At 37.2% G+C, this 22,999-nt stretch overlaps 1 protein-coding gene and 1 non-coding gene across 20 annotated transcripts in view; one reads left to right on the forward strand and one right to left on the reverse strand.

Moving 5' to 3' along the window:
• The window catches only part of RABGAP1L (RAB GTPase activating protein 1 like), a 799,577-nt gene that overhangs the window by 38,497 nt on the left and 738,081 nt on the right, over window positions 1-22,999 (forward strand). The gene's annotated exons all lie outside the window — the stretch shown is intronic.
• On the reverse strand, window positions 9,048-9,149 carry LOC123571221 (small nucleolar RNA U13). The gene has a single exon (XR_006695406.1). It is a non-coding gene; the product is annotated as a small nucleolar RNA U13 (small nucleolar RNA).

Here is a 22,999-nt window from a genome sequence, read left to right on the forward strand (position 1 = left end):
TAATTCTTAGTGGGATTTGGTTTCAGGATAAAAATATAGCTCAGTATAACTATCTGAGCTTTTTTTTTTATATGTCTGTCTTTCATCCTGTGTTTATAAAAATCAATAAAGTACAGAGTTGAAAAGTGTTATTTTGCTGACTGAAGTTATAAAAGCCTTGAGTATTTGAGTTCAGTTAAGACTGATTTCAGTGATAGATATTTTCTTTTTTTCTTCTTAATGGTATCAGACTATGAGGGCTCTTCCCTGAGACTTTGACTGTCATTATTATTGACTAAATTGGTAGGTGAAAATTAAAAATAAACTTTTCAAATAAAATAATGAGTTCTCATTTGTTGACTTTATTTTCTTTTTTGTTTGTTTTGTTTGTATAGAAGCTGCATGCTTTGTGACTTGCAGTGCAACTTAAGGAACCCAAAATAAGGATTATGTCCAACCTCCTTCATATGGGTACCTTTTTTTTTTTTGAGACAGGATCTCACTGTCATCCAGTTAGGAGTGGAGTGGTGCGATCATAACTCGCTGCAGACTTGACCTCGTGGGCTCAGGTGATCCTCCCACCTCATCTTCTCAAGTAGCTGGGACTATAGGTGCATGCCACTATGTATGGCTAATATTTTCTATTTTTTGTAGAGAGAGAGTTTTGCCATGTTGCTGGTCTTGAACTCCTGGGCTTAAGTTAACTGCCTGCCTTGGCCTTCCAAAGTTCTGGGATTATAGGTGTGAGCCACCATGCCCGGTCAGATTGATACTTGCATTTGTGGACTTAACACATGCAACTAGTGCTGTTCCTTTAATTCTTATGTTTTGGGATATTCTCATTTTTATTTTGTATTCAGGATCAGGAACCTATAAGACAACTGGTTTGCTTTAAGAGACTAAACTTTATTTTGGGGGAGTTGGGAAGAATTGTTTGGAAGTGCTGAAATTTTTGTTTTCCTTTATGTTTAAAGAGGTCAAATAATCCACAAGGTGTATGTGGTGATTTGAGAAGCTGCAGGGACACTCCATTGTTGTAGGTATTAGGGGCCTGAGGAAGCCACAACTTTAATTCATCTCTAAATTCTCAGCTTGTTGTGTTAAGTACATTGTAGACTTCCAGTTACTGTTTGAATGAATGAATTCATGGTAGGCACATTAAATATTTGGCATATTTTGGGTAAGTATTTAATTATTTTTCTTCTATTTTTGGGTCATCTTTAGAAATTATGATACATCATAGTTGCTCCATTTTCTTAAAGTTAGGCTGATGTGACTAGCCATTTATATGGTTTGTTTTCTGAGTTCTGCTCTCCTGGAAAATTATATGTCTCTGTTTGTCAGACTTTTTATGCGCTTCAGTAAAATTTACTAGTATTCTTTGTATGTTCTGTATATATCATAATTTTATTGTTACATACCTGTTTTATTGATATTTTATCATAAATAGGTTTCTGTCACCCCTGTTTGGATGAGGGTAATGAGATACAGCTGGTCTGAAAGAAAATTGCTGAATTAGTATGTTTTCTATCTGGCAGGTTTGCTTAATAAAATTTATATTATTAATTGATTTATTATAAATTGATTAATTTATTAATAAAATAGGAGATAATACTGATTATCTCCTATCTTCATAAGAAATGTATTTAAAAAAATTTTTAGATATGTCTAAAAGTAAGATTTACATTGCAGGGTGGGGGGGTTCTGTATTCTATTCATAGATAGCTAAGTAAAGTATGAAATTCCTGGAAAACAGATATTGTTTTTAGGCGAAGGTTAATTATGAGCTGGTTGAGATTATTTCTACAGTTTCAGGGGCCCTGGGGAGGAATTCCAGTCACTTTCTTATTGTCTTGCTAGCCTGAAAGTCTTTGGATGGGACCACATATCTGTCCTGGTAGTGGTGAAGATAGGGATTTTACTTAATGGTCATGACTGCAGAGGAGACCTTGCCTTTTTCCTCTGGGCAGATAATGTCACTATAAAAAAAGAGGAAATAATATTTGTCCCATGGGTATAAATAATTGCATGTGGTATAAGAAAGGCAAGTTAAGAGAGTTACGTATTTATAAAACATGAAACTATGAAATGTTTTTTATTATAATTAAAAATATTTATAAATATATTTTTATAAAAACAATAAAATGACTAGCACTATTTTGTATACTTAATATGTCCTAAGAGTTCTGTTATTTTTCTGAAATCGCTTATTAGTTTTAATTGTTTTTCAGTTGATACTTTCAGATTCTGGTGGCAATTTGCACAGTAATAGTACTATAATGGTACAAAACCAGCAATGTTTTGATATATATAGTATTTTCATTTTTATAATTTAAGCAGCTTGTGATTATACTTTTGATGTCTTTATTGCCACCAAGTGTATAGTGCTTTTTAATTTCATTCAGCACATATTTATTTTAATATGTGTCAGGCACTTGTTTAGGTGCTGAGGATGCAGCAGTGCATGAAACAGATCTTATGTTCTACTCAAAGCTGGGGAATGTTGAACAATAAGTGAGCAATTACAATCCCCTCTAATTGATATAAACTGTAATCGATACTTAGTTTTATTATATTTTAGTGAGGAAATATATCCTAAGCAATCTCTATGAAAATTATTAAAAGTTTTTTTTTGTTGTTGTTGCTATTATTTTTTGTGGCTGAGGGTATGATCTCTTTTGAAAATGAACCTTTGTGTTTGTTTAAAGTAATAGCTCAATATTTAGGTATATACCAGTTAACCATAAAAATTAAATGGCACTTTATATATCCTAATTTCTTATGCATTTGATTTGTCAGTGACTAATTTTTCTTCTGCTTGAATTGTGTTATCTGTCAATTTTTTATTGTTTTTGAACAGTTTTTGCTGTATGTATTTGATGTTATGCTATTTGGTATATAAAGGCTTTTGACTAAGAGAGTTTCAGTTTGGCTTGTATTACTTATCAATATAAAAAGACCTGTTTGTTCTATTTAATGCTTTTGGCCAGAATCACCCTCTGATACTGAATCTGCCAATTTCAGTATCTTTTTTGTTTAATTTGCCCGATAGTGATTTATACTTTAAAAAAACTTGGCATGTACGTTTGTTTTAGGTATGACTCTTAGGAGCAGTGTATATTAGGTTGAACCACGTGAAATTGCCATTTAAAAATTTTATTCTTTAATTGACTTATAATTGTACATATTTATGGGGTATGTAGTGAGATATGATACATATAATGTATAATGATCAGATCAGGTAATTAGCATATCCATCATCTCAAATGTTTATCCATTTCTGTAGGTCAGAAAATTTCATATACTGGCAATTTCATATGGTTCAACCTATGGATAGTCATCATTTTTTTCTAGTCATCATTTTGACTACATGTGAGAATCTTTTAATAGGCAGTATAGATATCAGTAATAATTAGCATTTATTGAGTACTTATGTGTGCTGTTCTAAGCACTTATGGTAACTCATTTTATGTTAACAACAATCCTGTGAGATAGGAATATTTGTCTTCCATCTGAAAAAAATGAAGGCATAGAGAGATCAAGTTACGTGTTCAGGGTAATTAAACTGATCCATGTAGAAGCCATGATTCAAAACCAGGCATTCTTAGTGCCCAGCTTGGGGTCAACACTGACCTGCTTGGCTTTGGTACCTCTTTACTTGGATTTGTACTAAGCACTCAGTCAGTAGTAACCATTCTCTTCTCCCTTGTGGTAATTAATGGTGGTGGTGGTAGAGAGTCTACAGGATTAGGCTTCAGTTAATTCTTTTCTTTTCTTTTCTTTTTTGGAGATGGAGTCTCACCCTGTCGCCCAGGCTAGAGTGCAATGGCATGATCTCAGGTCACTGAAACCTCCGCCTCCTGGGTTCAAGCGATTCTCCTGCCCCAGCCTCCCAAGTAGCTGGGATTACAGGTGTGAGCCACCACACCCGGCTAATTTTTTGTATCTTTAGTAGAGACGGGGTTTCACCATGTTGGCCATGCTGGTCTCAAACTCCTGACCTCATGATCTGCCCACCTTGGCCTCCCCAAGTGCTGGGATTACAGGCATGAGCCACTGCGCCCAGCCGGCTTAAGTTAATTCTAAAGCCTGGGACTGTCAGTAGGATTTTAAATCTTAGAGACCAGTTCTGAGAAAGTGACCTGTTGGCTCTGTATTGCCCCCAGGAAAAGTGTTAAGATTGTTATCAGTTACCTGACACCTGGTGGGCCGGCATGCCTTAGCCACAATCTCTTGAATAGTCAGGAATGTCTAAAAAGTTGTAAGAAGAAAAAGCAACAGGAAGAGACAGACAACAGACAGGTGGTTGCCAGAAGCCGGGGTAAGGGGGGAATGGGTAGTGACTGATGGTGGGCACAGGGTTTGCTTTGAAATTAGATTGACACAAATTATTATTTTCCAGTGTATAAAATCAGGTTTTTCAGGAAGTCTTTACATTGAATCACGAGTGATTTCACCCTAGTGTGGTGTAATTGATTTTATTGTTCACTTTTAGTTCTTTATAGACTAATTTCCCCCTCCTTGAGTGTTTGTTTTAAAATTTTGGCTCTTTCTTGGTAACCTGGAATATATATTTGGATAATTATTTTCAGGAAGAGTATATAATATGAGTGATCTCTTTTCTGAGTTCTTGTCCAGTTGAGAAGGACTTGATTATGTACCTGTGCAGGTATGGGATTCTCAGATTTTGATCTTTATGTTTCTGCCTGGGAAAGTTTAAGGGTTGTTATAATCTGGCTTTTACTTTTCCAGAGGAAAGGGCTAAGTCTGAGATTAACTTGATTCCCCTTGGCCCTTCCTCTCCATTTCTCCTTTTTTCCTCTTTGTAGGTAATCTTTTTTGATTTCTTGTTTTTTGGTAGGATTAAAACATGTTTTTACTAGGCTATATTTAGATATTGGCATGTTTTAATTAATTTTTCCCTATATACTCAAACTCTGTACATGTCTGATTCAGATTTTTCTTCAGTTTAGAAAAAATTCCTTCTAGTATTGTTTTTGAGAGTGTAATATGTTTAAGACCACAGACTGAGGAGCCAGACTGCTTGATTTCCAATTCCTGTTATACTAGTGACTTTGGGTAGGGTTCTTAAGTTTTCTTTTTTTTTTCTTTTGAGACAGTCCCGCTCTATCGTACAGGCTGGAGTGCAGTGGCGTCATCTCAGCTCACTGCAACCTCCGCCTCCTGGGATCGAGTGATTCTCCTGCCTCAGTCTCCTGAGTAGCTGGGATTACAGGTGCACACCACCATGCCTGGCTAATTTTTTTGTATTTTTAGTAGAGATGAGGTTTCACCGTGTTAGCCAGGATGATCTTGATCTCCTGACCTCGTGATCCGCCCACCTTGGCCTCCTGAAGTGCTGGGATTACAGGCGTGAGCCACTGCGCCTGGCCTGTAGTTCTTTTTATTTTCTGATTGTGGAATTATTTTATTTAGATTGCCTCTTTTGGATATGATCTCCGTGTTTTTCTTTCCTCAGCATTTCTATTTCTTAATCCTTTTATTCTTTCTGGGAAAATTTTTTGAGTTTTTAATCTTTTTTCTTTTTTTTTTTTTCTGTTTACTGAAATACCTAATCTGCTGGCCAGTTCTGCTGTTGTTGTCATATTATTTTTTATCTGCAGTTTCTCCAAATCTTAGGTTGTTCCCCATCATAACTTCCTGCTCTAGTTTCTTGTTTGTAATCTTCTCTTGGATTGTCCTGAGAACATCAGTTGGAAATTTTATAAACATGTTTTCCTGTATCTCATAGTAAATCTGTTTCTGAAGAAATTTGCATTCATTGTTTAGGCTAGTATCCATAATTTGAATTAATGGTATTTTTTTTGGACATCAATTTTGTCTTCTGCTCATTTTTATAGTGGAAGGTCTCTGCTAGCTTGGTATTAGTCTTAGCATATGGTAGAATTTGAGATGTTTTATAAGAAAGATAGATGTAGATCATATTAAATTTTTGATTTAAGAAAAATGAAAGGTGGCAATATTTCTTGAAGCCCCAGGAATGACTGATCTGGGATTCATAATATCATAAAAGAGAACGATAAGTGATAAACATTAATATTTATTTAGCTTTTTAAAATGTGCCAGGCACTGTGCCCAGTGCTTTACATATGAATTATATCCTTTACTCTTTCTCAACAACTCTATGGTAGATACTATTTTTCCTGTAAACTTAACGAAGTTGAAGTTTAGAGATTTACTCACTTAAGGTCAGGATTAAACCCAGGTGTGTCTGACTCAGGCCGTTGACTGTCAAATAGTTAGGTTTTAATGGCCTCTCGTCAGTATCCCAAAGGGCTTGAACCCTTGTAAGTAGGTTCAGTTCCAAAATGATACACTGCCCAATCTTAATCATGATGGTCAGTAGAAGATGTGTTTAGATCCCTCTTGGTGAAAGGAGCCCCCGAGTTTCCATGTAATACACTTGGAAAACCACAGAATTTGTTTCCTTAATTTTGCTCATTCACAACCCCTCTGTCACACTGCTTGATTCTTCTCTGTTTCTTAAGCGTTGCACAATACATCTGATCTCTTGTTTTTAAAAAGTCTCTTCTGCCTGGCCAACATGATGAAACCCTGTGTCTACTAAAAATACAAAAGTTAGCCGGGTGTGGTTGCGGGCGCCTGTAATCTCAGCCACTCAGGAGGCTGAGGCAGGAGAATTGCTTGAACCCGAGAGGTGGAGGTTGCAGTGAGCTGAGATTGCGCCATTGCACTCCAGCCTGGGTAATGAGAGCGAAACTTCATCTCAATTTAAAAAAAAAAATCTGTTATGGTCTGTGTTATGTAGATATTCTTGGAGTTCTGGGCATGTAGCTGACACCTTTTCATGAAGTGCAGAAAAACCCATTTTATATGAATGTGTTTTCAGAGTCAACCATAGTTCCTATTACAGAAGATAGACCCATTAATTATTGGTTGTGTGAATGTTGTATAAATTAAATTAGATAAGGAGATTACATATCATACTCCTCTAAAATGGGCATATTTAAAGTAGTTGGGTATATGTATCATGATCAACTGGAAATCTTTTTCAAAATACAGATGTTTATTATGACTTAGAAACACTCTTCTAAGTTGAGTATATTTAGAGACTGTAAAAGTAATTGAATAGTTTTTGGTCAATAATTGCTACTTTTCTTGATTTTTAAATATTCATGCTGTAATGATCAAAATGTCCAAATTCATAGCGTATATGGTTTAGATCTAGTTTATATTATACAGAGAAAGGCTGTCAGGAGTTTCTTGAGGTAATAAATACATTATTGTCTAGTTCATTTTGGAGTTATTTACTGTACTAAACCAGCCTTACAATGAATTTGCAGATTTTTGATATTACTCTCGGCTTGCAGAGAGAGAAGGATGCACAGTAAATAATCCCTAAATTCAGGGAGTTGACCTAATGAGAGTAAGTTGAGAATAGTTGAATTTTTAAGCTCTTTGGATTCTGGGCTAGTATTTTGATTTATTTGATTTAAGATGATTGTTGAGGTTACATGAAAATAAGTCTTTCCAAAATGAAAATATTTTTAGTAATCAAATGAGGATTTTCTGATCAGCGATAGGGTGCATTGGAAATGAGATTTTCTGATCCACAGCAGCATGGATTGCACCGTACTGGGGAATTGATGTAAAGTAATACTTAAAAGTTTATATTACTGGCCAGGCACCTTGGTCATCAAGAGTGAGTGAGTCCAATAACTAGTAGGTGTCTTGGCTTGTGAGGTGCCCCCTCCAGCATTAATGGGAAAAGAGATGAGGGCCAGGGCCGGGCACAGTGGCTCACTCCTGTAGTCCCAGCACTTTGGGAGACCAAGGCAGGTGGATCACCTGAGGTGGGGAGTTCGAGACCAGCCTGACCAACATGGAGAAACCTTGTCTCTACTAAAAATACAAAATTAGCTGGGCGTGTGGTGCATACCTGTAATCCCAGCTACTTGGGAGGCTGAGGCAGGAGAGTTGCTTGAACCTGGGAGGTGGAGGTTGCAGTGAGCCAATATTGCGCCATTGCATTCCAGCCTGTGCAACAAAAGCAAAACTCCGTCTCAAAAAAAGAAAAAGTTCTTATTACTGAGGAAAATTAAAAAATTCAGTGCCTTCAATATAAACACTTAAAATTATGGAATATGAAAATTATGGACATATCAGACCTGAATTTTATGTTATTTTACCCACTTGACCGGTAGGGTCTTGAGTCATATATTTTAGTGGAGGCAGTTTTATTCGTGTATTTTTTTTTTTATTTTTTAAGACAGGCTCATGCTGTGTTGCCCAGGCTAAAGTGCAGTGGTGCGGTCTCGACTCACTGCAAACTCTGCCTGCTGGATTCAAGCAATTCTCCTGCCTGAGCCTCCCGAGCAGCTAGGATTACAGGCGTACACTACCACACTCGGCTAATTTCTGTATTTTTAGTACGGACGGGATTTCACTGTGTTGGCCAGGCTGGTCTCAAACTCCTGACCGCAAGTTATCCGCCCACTTTGGCCTTCCAAAGTGCTGGGATTACAGGTGTGAGCTACCACACCCAGCCCATACATTGTTTTTCAATTCTAAAACATTCTGTTTTAAAAGATCAGTTATTTTGTTCATTATTTCCTTAATAGTGTATTCTTTCATGATTATGAGAGCCAATTCAATATCTCTAATGGTCTTTTGAAAATCTTAAATACGACAAATTTTATTCTGGGTTTCCATGACTCAAAAATCAGTGTTGATGGTTCTTGTCTCCCCTCCCTCATAATGTGGTTTGGCACAATGCTTCAGGGAAATAACAGTGAGGGTGATTGAGGGAAAATTGAAAAATCCATGAAGGAAGTAATAGCTATTCTTAGAATTATTGGCTCTGAAAAAATACTTTCTTAGGTTCTCTTTAGTCATGATTACTCATAGGAAACAAATATGAGGTTTATAGTTTTAAATCCAGGTATTTCTTTAAAGAGAAAGTAAATGTTAAAGAAGTCATATTCATTGTTTTCATTAAGATTTGAGATTTTTGTAACAAGTTAGAGTAAAAGGGAAGTAAAAATCAAATAAGCTAAAATAAGTACCTGAGATGTCTTTTTTTCCCATGTTAGACAGATAATGTACCAACGCTGTAGCAAGGTTTGAGGGAGGCACATCTCATATGTGTGTGGAAACCCAGTTATCACGCTTATGAACTACAAAAGGATCTATATAAGTTCTTGTGTAGGTGTTAGCTAACAATCTGGTGTTCCTAAAATGTGAAACGCATATATCTTACTCTTTGGCAAATTAGCAAAGTAAGCTGGCGTAACAGCTTCTATTCCTGACAGGAAAATTTTATACCTTTTTGTACTTGATTATTCCATTACATTATTATCTACAGTTACCTGAATGTGAATTAAAAATTAAAAAGAAATCTATATATGAGGTAGATGGATGGCTCCCAGAAAACATGTACGTACAGATGTTTTTGCCATAAACCTATAGAATAATCATATTTAACTAGAGTAGATTTAATCACTTGGGGACATTGTTGAAACTGCTTCCAGAGGTGGCACAAGTTATATTTTGAAGGTTACAAATTTTGTTATATTTAGTTTATGCCACTTTAATACTTCTAAGGTTTAAATTTTCTGTGCTTTTTTGTTTACTTGACATTTCTGGGATTGAGATCGTGTTTGTTTCCTGCTATATTTGTTTTCTAGTCACGTTGAACCTTGTTTTTCTAATAATTATGCTGCAATATTATTTGATACATAAAATTTTAGCTATGTTCTCTTGTCCCTGTTGATATTTTGCATTTATATAAATAACCTTTATAGGATAAAGTACAGTGTCTTTTATCTTGAAAAAAGATGAAAAACTTTTCCAGTGTGTCCCCATTTGGTTCCAGTTATCCACATTTGAAGTCACTGTGGCTTCGCCTGTTTAAACAAGTTTCTTTTCTTGTCCCTGCAGTAGCAACCACCAGGGCCATCGTTTTACATGTCAATTTCTTTCATTCAGAAAGAGGTGCTCACTTTGGTCATTAATTTTTGTTTTCGTCTGCTCCTCTCATTATGGTAGTTTATAGAAATTATTTTTTAATTTTAGTTTTATTTTTTCTTTTTTTGTAGAGACAGTCTCACTCTGTTGCTCAGGCTGGTCTTGAACTCTTAGCCTCAAGCAGTATTCCTGCCGCAGACTCCCAAAGTGTTGAAATTACAGGTGTGAGACACCACACCCAGCATAGAGATGGCTTTTTTTTTTTTTTTTTTTTTTTTGACGGTCTCCTGCCTCAGCTTCCCGAGTAGCTGGGATTACAGGCACCCACCACCACACCCGGCTAATTTTTGTTTTAGTCGAGGTGGAGTTTCACCATGTTGGCTAGGCTAGTCTTGAACTCCTGAGCCCAGGTAATCCGCTGACCTTGACCTCCCAAGGGGCTGGGATTATAGGCGTGAGCCACTGCACCCGGCCTAGAAACTATTCTTTAGCTGTGATATGTACTTTATTCTATCATCATTTATTTTATTTAGATACCACACACTGTGCTAGATTCTAAAGGGAATGTATGCTTGTATTTTTCTTTTTTTTGTTAAGCTAACTTTTTCTCATGCTTTTATTACTTGGAATTTTTTTTTTTTTTTTTTTTGAGACAGAGTTTCACTCTTGTCACCCAGGCTGGAGTGTGATAGCGCAATCTCTGCTTACTGCAACCTCTGCCTCTTGGGTTCAAGCAGTTCTCCCACCTCAGCCTCCTGAGTAGCTGAGATTACAGGCGCCTGCCACCACGCCTGGCTAATTTTTGTATTTTTAGGAGAGACGGGATTTCACCATGTTGGCCAGGCTAGTCTCGAACTCTTGACCTCAAGTGATCCTCCCGCCTCAGTGTCCCAAAGTGATGGGATTACAGATGGGAACCACCGTGTCCGGCCTTACTTGGCTTTTTTATTCTTTTTATTTTGGCAAATTTGAAGCATATACAAAACCAGGGAGACTAATATAAATATTCCTGTCACCTTTTGCCAACTTTAGCAATTACCAAATAAGGAGCAATCTTATTTCCTCTATGCCTCTATGCCTCCCAGTTCTACCTTAGATTATATGAAGCAAATCCCAGACAGTCACATCATTTAATATGTAAATATTTCAGTATGTACTGCTGCAAGGACACCTTCATAACCATATCACCATCCTCACACTCTTAAAAATGTCAGCAGTAATTTCTTAAAATCATTATCTAGTCTGTGTTCTTTGTTTTTCTTGCATAGATGGGAAATTTGGAGAGGAAATCTCAACATTTTAATTTACTCTTCCTTCTTTTAAAAATTATCTTTTAGTGTCTCGTATCATAAACCTTCAGAAGTTCAAGTGTGTACTGGTGAGTTAGTCAGTTGAAAGAAACCCATCAGTGTACTTATAGTGTTCCCTCAATGGCACAGTCCTGATCAGACTGTGGAGTACTGGGTGGCTCCTGGAGTTTCAGAAACTTTTAATTTACTCATCTTGGAATTTATTTGTGCAGCAAATATTCAACTGTCTGCTCTATGCCAGGTGTACTTCTAGGTGCTTGGGTTACATCAATGAATAAAACAAAAATCTTTGCCTTTGACAATGTTGTATTCTAGTGACAGACAGTAAACAGTTAATATACTACAAAAATAAATTATATGTTAGTAAGTAAGTGCTCTGGCAAGCAGGAGTAAGTAGAACAGAATAAAGGGGGAAATTGGAATTTGATGGTGGTGGGAAGCAGTATTAAATAAGGTGAGCATGATAGGTCTCTCAAGAGGATGAGATTTGAGCAAAGGTGTGAATAGGAAACTAAGGATGGTAGTCAGGCAGTTATCTGGGAGAAGTGTGGGTTGTGATGGAACAGCCAGAGCAAGTAAGCCAGGGTTGTTTGAGGGATTGCAAGGAGATCCTTTAAATGGAGTTGAGTAAACAAGGGGGATAATTGTAGAAGATAGGTTACAGAGGTGAGGTAAAGTGGAGTCAGGAGAGTAGTGAGGTGGGGTAGTTTGTAGTACCAGGTGTGTAATGCTTTTGAAGGTCATTTGGCTTTTATTCTGAGTGAAATGGGAGAGTCATTGGATGGTTTTGATCAGAGCAATGACAGGAACTAAATTAAAAAGATCACTCTGACTACTTTTTGGAAAATAGGCCATAGGAGAGCAAGTAAAGAAACAAGAAGGCTGGTTAAGGATGCTTTTAGAATAATCCAAGTAAGAGACAGTGACTGGGACTGGGTAGTGGCAGTGGAGATGGTGAGAAATAGATGATTTCTGGATATAATTTGAAGGTAGAGCCAAAGGAATTTGCTGACTATAGATATAAAGGGTGTATGTGTGTGTTTAAGGAAGGACAGAAAGAGAGGAGTAGCATGACTCTTAAGTTTTTTGGCCAGAGTAGCTGCAGGGAGGGAATTGCCATAAATTGAGATGAGAAAGCCTGCAGGAGGTTGGTGTCCGGTTAGGGGTAGGTTGGAGGTAGAAAGAAAGGTTAGATTTTTGAGTGTGTTGAGTTTGAAATGTCTTTTAGATGTCTAATTTGAGAAGACTGCCTTATAACTATGTCTGTTAAATAATAAATTTTTGACACCACCACCATCACCAACAAACTCTTGTTAAAAAAAATGAATTAACTGGATTCTGTGTGAACAGCAGTAGAGACCCCATGGCTGTAATATTTCAGTTTCTGCCCTCAGTAAGGCAGCAGGTCTCTTGTGGCTTGACCCAGGATTTAAAGGCATGACAGATGTCAAGATGGACATCAGGATGCAGATTTAGCAGCATGAGTGTTGAAGATTGGATAGGTGATGGTATTTTATAATGCCTTTCCTGTTTAAAACATCTGAAAGCAATGAAAAATATCCGTTAGGTGGACTATTCAATAGAAATGGTTATGAGGCTAGTTGATTCTGTTGAAAGCATGAATAATTTTCATTTCCAATTATGTAAAATACCTTTGGATTTTGTTTGCCTTGTGAGAATGAAAAATTGTAAAACCAAGTAGAACAATTCAGTACTAGAACAATTTTTCACTTTATTTTCCAAAGTAACAGTGACTCAGTTTTTGTATTAATAGTTTCAACTCAACAGGAACTGCTCTCTCTTGCTTTTCTAAACACATGGCATTATATTATTTCATAGAAAATACTTAAGAAATTTTAGGCATGTCATAGTATTTCCTAAATATTAGCTTCTTCAGACCATTCTTCTGTGTGTTTATATTTTTTGTTTGTCCTAATTGGTCATTGATTATCTTGTCCAAGCCAATTGTGATTTCTGCATCAGAGGTTGAAAATCCTTTTTTAAGGGTTTGAAAACTTTTCCCCTGACATTTCATAAGTTTCCTCATAAGTATCCTGCTGAATCATTTTACTGACAATATTAGGAAGTAGTCTCAAATGTAAACTCTTCTTTGTTATAAATTGTTATCAAATCAAAGGAAAATGCCTTTTCTTGAAATCTAGTTAATTTGAGAGGTTTTTATGAATTCTAATTCTTACATGGATCTCTTTTTTCAAATTTTTACTAATTCTGTAAAACTAGGCAGATATAAGTGCATACACATAAAAACATGCACACAGATATACACTATATGCCAAGAAGCCTTTGAGTACTGTGCATTTCAAATTCTTCTTCTAATAGCTTAGAAGGTATTAAGTCAGGCATATCTCAGAAATCTCAGTGTTCTAGTAAACCCAGAAGGCTCTGTGCTTCAAACACAGAAATTGGATCCTTGCTTTTAGGCTTTAATGGGAAAGGAAAAATAGATAATTAAAAAAATAATTTGAGTTCTCTTCCTTAGTTGTGTTGGTACTATATCTTTGTGGGCAGTGACTGAGGCTCCCCTGACTGCTGATCTTATTTGGATCCGTTAGTTGAAGAGAATAACAGGGAAATTTCTTAGTGTTTTTCTTAGCTTCAGAAATCATGTTCGCTTGCCAAGTTAATGAATTCTTACTTTCTACCTTGAATCTTTCTGTGCCAGACCCAACAAATTGGGTAATGGCTTTTCTGTTAACTTAATGCCAGTTATGTAGGATATGCACAGTAAACATTAATTCACTTTCTTTCCTCCTTATTTCTGCTTGCTGTTGTACTTTGGTATACTTTTACAGAGTGCATTATGTGATGGCAGAACAGATAGTCAACTGGAATGTTGACTATCCAGTTGAATGTTCAAGGCTAGTCTTGAACTCCTAGGCTTAAGTCATCCTCTCACCTCGGCCTCCCAAAGTATTGGGATTACAGGTGTGAGTCACGATACCTAACCTCAACGTCTTTATCCATATTAAATTTCTTCATATATAGATATATTCTGAAAATAAATAATTGATGTGTAGAATTTTTAGAGCTCAAAGATCTTGGATATAAACTAGCCCAACTCCTTATTTTTCTGTTAAAGAAAGTGTGTTCGTAGAGATGAGATGCGTTTTCCATGGACACATTGGGCTGGAAAGAAATGAAGTTTTTTTTAAAAAAACTTTCAGGTTCAGGGGTACATGTGCAGGATTATTATATAGGTAGACTCATGTCACAGGGGTTTGTTGTACAGATTATTTCTTCACACAGATACTAAGCCTAGTACCCAATGGTTATTCTTCCTGCTCCTCTTCCTCTTCCCACCCTCCACCCTCAAGTAGGCCCTAGTGCCTGTTGTTCCCCTCTTTGTGTCCGTGAGTTCTCATCATTTAGCTTTCTCTTATAAGTGAGAACATATGGTATTTGGTTTTCTGTTTCTGTGTTAGTTTTTTAAGGATAATGACCTCCAGCTCCATTCATGTTCTGGAAAGACATGACCTCATTCTTTTTTGTGGCTGCATAGTATGCCATGGTGTATATGTATCACATTTTCTTTATTCAGTCTGTCATTGATGGCCATTTAGGTTGATTCCATGTCTTTGCTGATACGAATAGTGTTGCAGTCAACATTCACATGCATTTGTCTTTATGGTAGAATGATTTATATTCCTCTGAGTATATATCCAGTAATAAGATTGCTGGATTGAGTGGTAGTTCTGTTTTTAGCTCTTGAGGAATCTCTCCACACTGCTTTTTGCAATGGTTGAACTAATTTACACTTCCACCAGCAGTATATAAGTGTTTTCTCTGCAACCGTGCCAGTATCTGTTACTCTTTGGCTTTTTAATAATAGCTTTCTGACTGGTATGAGATGGTATCTCGTGGTTTTGATTTGTATTTCTCTCATTATCAGTAATATTGAGCTTTTTTTCATGTGGTTGTTGGCCATGGGTATGTCTTCTTTTGAAAACTGTTCATGTCCTTTGCCCACTTTTTAATGGGGTTTTTTTTTTTTTTTTCTCTTGTAAGTTTGTTAAAGTTCCTTATAGATGCTGGACAGTAGCCTTTGTCAGATGCATACTTTGAAAATATTTTCTCCCACTCTGTAGTTTATTGACAGTTTCTTTTGTTGTGCAGAAGCTCATGAATTTAGTTAGATCCCACTTGTCCTTTTTTTGCTTTATTGTGATTGCTTTGATGTCTTTGTCATGAAATCTTTGCTTGTTCCAGGATAGTATTTTTTAGGTTGTCTTACAGGATTTTTATAATTTTGGGTTTTACATTTAAGTCTTTAATCCATCTTGAGTTAATTTTTGTATATGATGTAAGGAAATGGCCCACCTTCTGTGTGCTGCATATGGCTAGCCAGTTATCCTATCACCATTTATTGAATAGGGAGTCTTTTCCCCATTGCTTGTTTTTGTCAGCTTTGTCAAAGATCAGATGGTTATAGGTGTGTGGCCTTATTTCTGGGCTCTCTATTTTGTTCCATTGTTCTGTGTGCCTGTTTTTGTACCAGTACCATGCTGTTTTGGTTACTGTAGCCCTGTAGTATAGTTTGAAGTTGGGTAACGTGGTGCCTCCAGCTTTGTTATTTTTGCTTAGCATTTCTCTGGCTGTTCAGGTTCTTTTTTTGGTTCCATGTGAATTTTAAAATAGGTTTTTCCTAGTTCTGGGAAGAATGTTGTTTGTTGTTTGATAGGAATAGCATTGAATTTGTAAATTGCTTTAGGCAGTATGGCCATTTTAATGACATTCTATCCATGAGCATGGATGTTTTTCCATTTATTTGTGTTGTTTCTGATTTCCTTGAGCAGTGTTTTGTAATTCTCAGTGTAGAGATGTTCTACCTCCTGGTTAGCTGTATTCTTAGGTATTTTGTTTTTTTGTGGCAATTTGGAATGGGATTGCCTTTCTGATTTGGCTCTTGTCTTAGCTGTTGTTGGTGTATAGGAATGCTAGTGATTTTTGTACATTGATTTTTTTTTTTTTTTTAAGACAGAATATTTATCTGTTGCCCAGACAGGAGTGCAGTGGCATGATCTCGGCTCACTGCAACCTCCACTTCCCAGGTTCAAGTGGTTCTTGTGTGTCAGCTTCCTGAATAGCTGGGATTTCAGGCGTGTGCCACCATGCCCAGCTAATTTTTGTACTTTTAGTAGAGACAGGATTTCACTATGTTGGCCAGGCTAGTCTCAAACTCCTGACCTCAAGTGATATGCCCACCTCGGCCTCCCAAAGTGCTGGGATTATAGGCGGGAGCCACTGCGCCTGGCCTGTACATTGATTTTGTATCCTGAAACTTTGCTGAAGTTGTTTGTCAGTGAAGGAGCTTTTGGGTTGAGACTGGGGCTTTCTAGATACAGAATCATGTTGTCTGCAAACAGAGATAGTTTGACTTCTACTCTTTCTGTTTGAATGCTCTTTATTTCTTTCTCTTGCCTAATTGCTCTGGCTAGGACTTCTAATACTATTTTTAATAGGAGTGATGAGAGGGGCATCCTTGTTTTCTGCTGGTTTTTACAGGGAATGCTTCTAGCTTTTGACCATTCAGTATAATGTTGGCTGTGGATTTGTCATAGATGGCTTATTATTTTGAGGTATATTCCTTCAGTACATAGTTTATTGAGAGTTTTTTTTAACATGAAGGGGTGTTGAATTTTACCAGTGGCCTTGATATGGTTTAGCTCTGTGTCCCCAACCACATCTCATATTGAATTGTAATCCCCAGTGTTGGCGGAGGGACCTGGTGGAAGGTGATTGGATCATGGGGGCGGATGTCTCCCTTGCTGTTCTCATGATACTGAGTAAGTTCTCACAAGATGTGGTTGTTCTCACGAGATCTGGAGTGTAGCACTTCCCCCTTCACACTCTCTCTCTTTCCTGCTCCTCCATAGTAAGATGTGCTTGCTTCCCCTTCACCTTCTGCCATGATTGTAAGTTTTCTGAGGCCTCCCAGCCAGGCTTTCTGTACAGCCTGTGGAGCTGTGAGTCAGTGAAACCTCCTTTCTTCATAAATTACCCAGTCTTAGGTAGCTCTTTCTAGCAATGTGAGAATAGACTAATAAAGGCCTTTTCTGCATCTGTTGAGATAATCACGTGGTTTTTGTCTTTAGTTCTGTTTATGTGATGAGTCACATTTATTGATTTGTGTATGTTCAATCAACTTTGCATCCTGGGGATGAAGCCTGCTTGATTGTGGTGGATTAGCTTTTTGATGTGTTGCTGGATTTGGTTTGCAAGTATTTTGTTGAGAATTTTTGCATTGATGTTCATGTAGGATATGGGCCTGCAGTTTTCTTTTATTGTTGTGTCTGTCAGGATGATGCTGGCCTCATAGAATGAGTTGGGGAGGAATCCCTCTTCCTCAGTTTTTTGGAATAGTTTTTGTAGGAATGGTACCAGCTCTTCTCTGTAGATCTGGTAGAATTCAGCTGTGAATCCATCAGGTCCTGGGATTCTTTTGGTTGGTAGGCATTTTATTACTGATTCAATTTTGGAGCTTGTTATTGGTCTCTCTGGGGAATCAGTCTCTTCCTGGTTCAGTCTTGGGAGGACATATGTGTCTAGGAATTTATCTGTCTCTTGTAGGTTTTCTAGTTTGTGTGCATAGAGGTGTTTGTAGTAGTTTCTGATGGTTATTTTTTATTTCTGTGGGGTCAGTGGTAACATTTCCTTTGTTATTTCTAATTAGGTTCTCTTCTTCTTTATTAGTCTAGCTAGTGGTCTATCTATCTGCTAATTTTTTTCAAAAAACCAACTCCTGGATTCATTGGTCTTTTAATTGTTTTTTCTTGTCTCCATTTACTTCAGTTCAGCTCTGATTTTGAATACTTCTTGTCTTCTGGTAGCTTTGGGGTTGATTTCTTCTTGCTTCTCTAATTCTGGAAACCCAATTCAAATTAATTTATGCAAAAATAATTTGTTGAAAGGAATATTTTATGGAAATAAAAGAATGGCAGATTTATTAAGACTGAGGATGGGGACAGTTGGAGCTAGGCCTCAGGAATGACTCAGAGGGATATGACTTGGTTAAGACTCTTTTTCTTGTCTCCGTCTAGGGTTTACTTTTCTCTCTCACTGCATATTGTCATTCTTCATTGAGGAAAAACATGGCTGGTCACTAGTCCAAAAATCTTAGAAATTGGATTAATTGATCCAGCTTTGATTCATTTATTTGGCTGTGGGTTGATATTTTTATAAAAGCTATGTAGTTTAAGTAGAGAGAGGGCTTATTCGCAGAATAAGATGTTTGAGAATTATTGTTGGGTGGATAAAAATAGGTATCCATTAAAGTAATGTGAATTAATAAAGTTTTTTTGTGCTGTTTTCAGGGCTAGAGACATACTTGTGTACATGCATACATATTGGTTTGGTTCTTGCTTGGGAACTAGAGTAGTGGATAGACTGTTTAGTAAACAAAAGTCATGGTAGTTTTTTCCTGGATTGGCTCAGTTTTTCAAAGCACAGAAGAATTTTGGTTGGCAAATGTTGTGCTATAAAGTATTTGTCCATTTTCTTAGTGTAAGTTAAGAATAGTTCCCTTTCTATTTTTGTAATGGATCTCCTACAGTCATTCTAATTCTTATGCCTAATAGTCTTTGCAGCCTATCGAATTTTGACTCACCCTTGTATTTTTAGGTTTCTATTTTAGCTCAGGAGCCACTTGAAAATGAGTAGGCACAAACACGTGATCTGAAAGCAAGAAGGAGGATAACCACATTTGGCACTGAAGGAAATTAGATCATGTGCACTGTGATTGCATAGTGTCGAATATGTTCAGTTATTTTGGGAAGAAAATAGCTTTCAGTTAGACATTGCTGAATATTGTTGTACTATTTCTTGTATATGTGAAAATTGTAGTTTTAGGCGTCCAAGTGAGGTGTTAATTTAGATGTCATTATTTCTCGTTTAGCAAAAATGATGTGGCATCAAAGTAAGAATTATAAGCTATTTCACTTGGTAGAATTTTTGTAGTTGTGGGGGAGAAGTGTGTCTTTAAGTGATTTAATTTAATCTAAATATTTATTGAGCTCCTTTGACTTTAGAAGGGGATGGACAAAAGAAACCAAACACACATACGTACCAGATTTTCTATAATGCTGATAAGCTTCTGTTCCTTATTTCCATATATCTTTAAAATGCCCTGAAAATGAAAATATTTATGCTTATATTTCCATTATTTTTTGCGTCTGAAGAAACGTAAAAATCTTTTGTCAGATTTTATATTCTGATTTTTAGATTGCAACAGGACAATCTTTTAACTAAGTGCATTTTAAAGCAGTTTTGTGTTTGTACAGTGTTCTGTAGTACATGCTGCATTGAAATGGATGTATTAATCTGAAATTCACTAAAACAGTGAGCTTCATATTATTTAAAAGACCTCTGAGAATATTCCAGCTGTTGAAATAATAGCAGTTTGCCATACATAAAGACAAAGTTAACATTTTGTTATGGCACACTTCTGCGTAATAGTAGACTTAGTAAATTATATTTTGAAAGGACGTTTTGGAATGTAGGTCAGGAACTGACTGGATTCTTCTAGAAATCACATAGCGTGAGAATCTTGAGTCAAGTCAGTACTTGACTTTAGAACTCATGCAATCCAACTTCCTACCTGATGCTGGAGTCCATCTTGCTATCCCAAATAATTCATTTGGTTATTAAAGAAGTATTTATTGAGCCCATAGTGTGTGTAGACACTGTCCTGGGGATGTGTTGGCTAAAATAAAAATAGACTTGATCCCTGCCCATGTGCAGATGGGTCTTTTTTAGAAGGCTATTAATTATTGTTGATTCAATTTCTTTCAAAATATAGGGGTATTCAAGTTATCTGTGTTTCCTGGTGTGAATTTTGGTACTTTGTGTCTTTTAAGGAACGTGTCTCCTTCATCTCAGTGGCCAAATTTGTGGACAAAGAGTCTAACTTGTAGTTGAGTGTTCAGTGCTCAATCAGTCTCAGCAAGTTATTTTTTGAATCAAAGTACTTAAGTTGGGAAGAATTGACAATTTAACAACTTTGAATTTTCTAATCCATGAACACTGAATATCTCTACATTTATTAGATCTGCTTTAATTTCCTTCCTCAGTGTTTTTTAGATTTCTCCTTACAGACCCTATACATATTTTGTTAGATTTATACCTAAGTATTTCATTTTTCCGCTTGCTCTTGTAAATGATACTGCTTTTCTAACTTTCAAATTCCTGTTGTCCATTGTATGTAGGGAGAATAGTGACTTTTGTATATTTACCTTGTATCCTCCAACCTTACTATACTTGCTTATTAGTTCTGATGGTTTCTTTTTTCTCTTTTTGAATCTTTAGAGGTTTTCCACATTGACAATCATGTAATCTGTAAATAAAGACAGTTTGATTTCTTTCTCTCCAATCTGTATACGTTTTATTTCTTCCAATCCTAGGGTGAAAGTGTCTGGTTCATGATTATTAAGTGTGATGTTTTGTAAATTTCTTTATCAGAGGAAATTCCCCTCAATTGCTAGTTTACCGAGAGGTTTTTTTTTCTTTTTTTTTTAAAATTATGAATGGATGTTGGATTTTGTCAAATGCATTTCATTTGACAAGATTATGATTTTTCTTTAGCCTATTGATATGTATGATGACATTGATTCGTTTTTGAATGTTGAGCCAGTCTTTTGTGCCTGGTATATAATTCTTTTAATACATTGTTGGATATGGTTTTCTAATATTTTGTTAAGAATTTTTGTGTTAATGTCATTATAGATATTGATGGATAGTTTTTTTTTTCTTGTAATCTGGTTTTGGTATTAGAGCAATGCTGGACTCACAAAATGAGTTAGAAAGTGTAACCTCTGCTTCTATATTCTGGAGGATATTGTGGAAAATTGATGTTATTTTTTCTTTAAATGTTTGGTGGAGTTTACCAGTGAAGTCATCTTTGGTGTTTCCTTTAAAAATATAGGGCTATTCAGTTTATCAGCTTGGCGATAGTAGGATAGAACAGCAGTCCCCAACCTTTTTGGCACAAGGGACCAGTTTTGTGGAAGATGGTTGTCCACGGAATGGGGGTGGGAGATGAGATGGTTTCAGGATGAAAGTGTTGTACCTCAAATTATCAGGCATTAGTTAGATTCTTATAAGGAGCACTCAACTTGGATCCCTCACATGCGCGGTTCACAGTAGGGTTCACACTCCTGTGAGAATCTAATGCCACTGCTGATTGGACGTGAGGTAGAGCTTAGCCAATAATAATACTCACTCACACACTGCTTACCTCCTGCTGTGTGGCCCGGTTCCTAACAGGCTTAGGACCAGTATCAGTCTGTGGCCTGGGGCTTGAGGATGAGGTAGAGCACAAAGTGGAGTCTTTGGGTCCCCATTTACAGGCCTTGGCTCTTAGATGATATTTCTGGACCTGCCCTGGACCAGAGGTGAGCCCTCTGCCCTGAGGAATGCGTTCCAGGCCAGCCAGCATTCACCAGAAACTGACTGAAGAGCCCTTGGGCCTTAAGGGAACATTGGCAGTAGCCTGGAAATATACCCAATGGGCCTGTGTTGTGGGTGGCCACGGGATAAGGCTCCTCTGCCTGTGGAAATGGTAGAGATGAGTGGGAAGAACTGTGTCTTGTGGTTTGAGTGCCAGCCCAGCTGTAGCATAGTAGAATACTAGGTAGACCTCTAGGTTTTGCAACTCCAGTCCCTGGCTCCCAGATGATACCTCTGGACCCACCTGGGGCCTAGGGGAACTTGCTGCCCTGCGGGGAAGGACACAAACCTGGCTGGCTTTGCTACCTGTTGATTATAGAGCATCAGGGCTTTGAGCTGCTATAGGGGGTAGCCAGGTTGTGCTTACAGCAGGCCTTTGGTGAGACACAGTGCTGTACTGACTTTAGGTTTGACTCAGTGCAGTCTCAGTGGTGGTGAAATAGGGGTCTTGTATCACTCTGTCCTCAGCCCCAGGTGGCACAGAACAGAGAGAGAGATTCCATTGGTTTGGGAGAAAGTAAGTAAAGAGAACAAGAGTCTCTGCCTGGTAATCAAGAGAATTCTCCCAGATCTCTTATCCAAGACCATCAAGGCTATACCTTTGTGAGTCTGCAAGAGCTACAGTGTTACTGGGTTTGGATGGAGTGCCCCCAATGCAGATACGGCTTAGATCACAACACCCAAGTCCTTTTGATTGCTAGGAAAGCCTTCCCAAGAAGGATGGGTACAAACAAGCCCAGACTGAGAAGACTACAATAGATACCTAACTCTTCAATGCCCAGACACAGATGAACATCCATAAGCATCAATACAATCCAGGAAAACATGACCTGACCAAAGCAACTAAATAAGGCACCCGGGACTAATTCTGGAGAAACTGAGATACGTAATGTTTCAGACAGATAATTCAAAATAGCTGTTTTGAGGAAGTTCAAAGAAATTCAAGAAAACACAGAGAAGGAATTCAGAATTCTATCAGATATATTGAACACAGATTTAAATAATTAAAAAGAATCAAGCAGAAATTTTGGAATTGAAAAATACTGTTGACACACTGAAGAATGTGTTGGAGGCTTTTAATAGCAGAATTGATCAAGCCAAAGGAAGAATTTGTGAACTTGAAGACAGGCCATTTGAAAATACACAGAGGAGGCCGGGCGTGTTGGCTCACGCCTGTAATCCCAGCACTTTGGGAGGCTGAGGCGCGTAGATCACCTGAGGTACGGTGTTCGAGACCAGCCTGGCCATCCTGGGGAAACTCCATCTCTACTAAAAATACAAATATGAGCCGGGCTTGGTCG

Source organism: Macaca fascicularis, chromosome 1 (genome assembly GCF_037993035.2).
Source record: "Macaca fascicularis isolate 582-1 chromosome 1, T2T-MFA8v1.1".
Classification (NCBI taxonomy): Eukaryota; Metazoa; Chordata; class Mammalia; order Primates; family Cercopithecidae; genus Macaca; species Macaca fascicularis.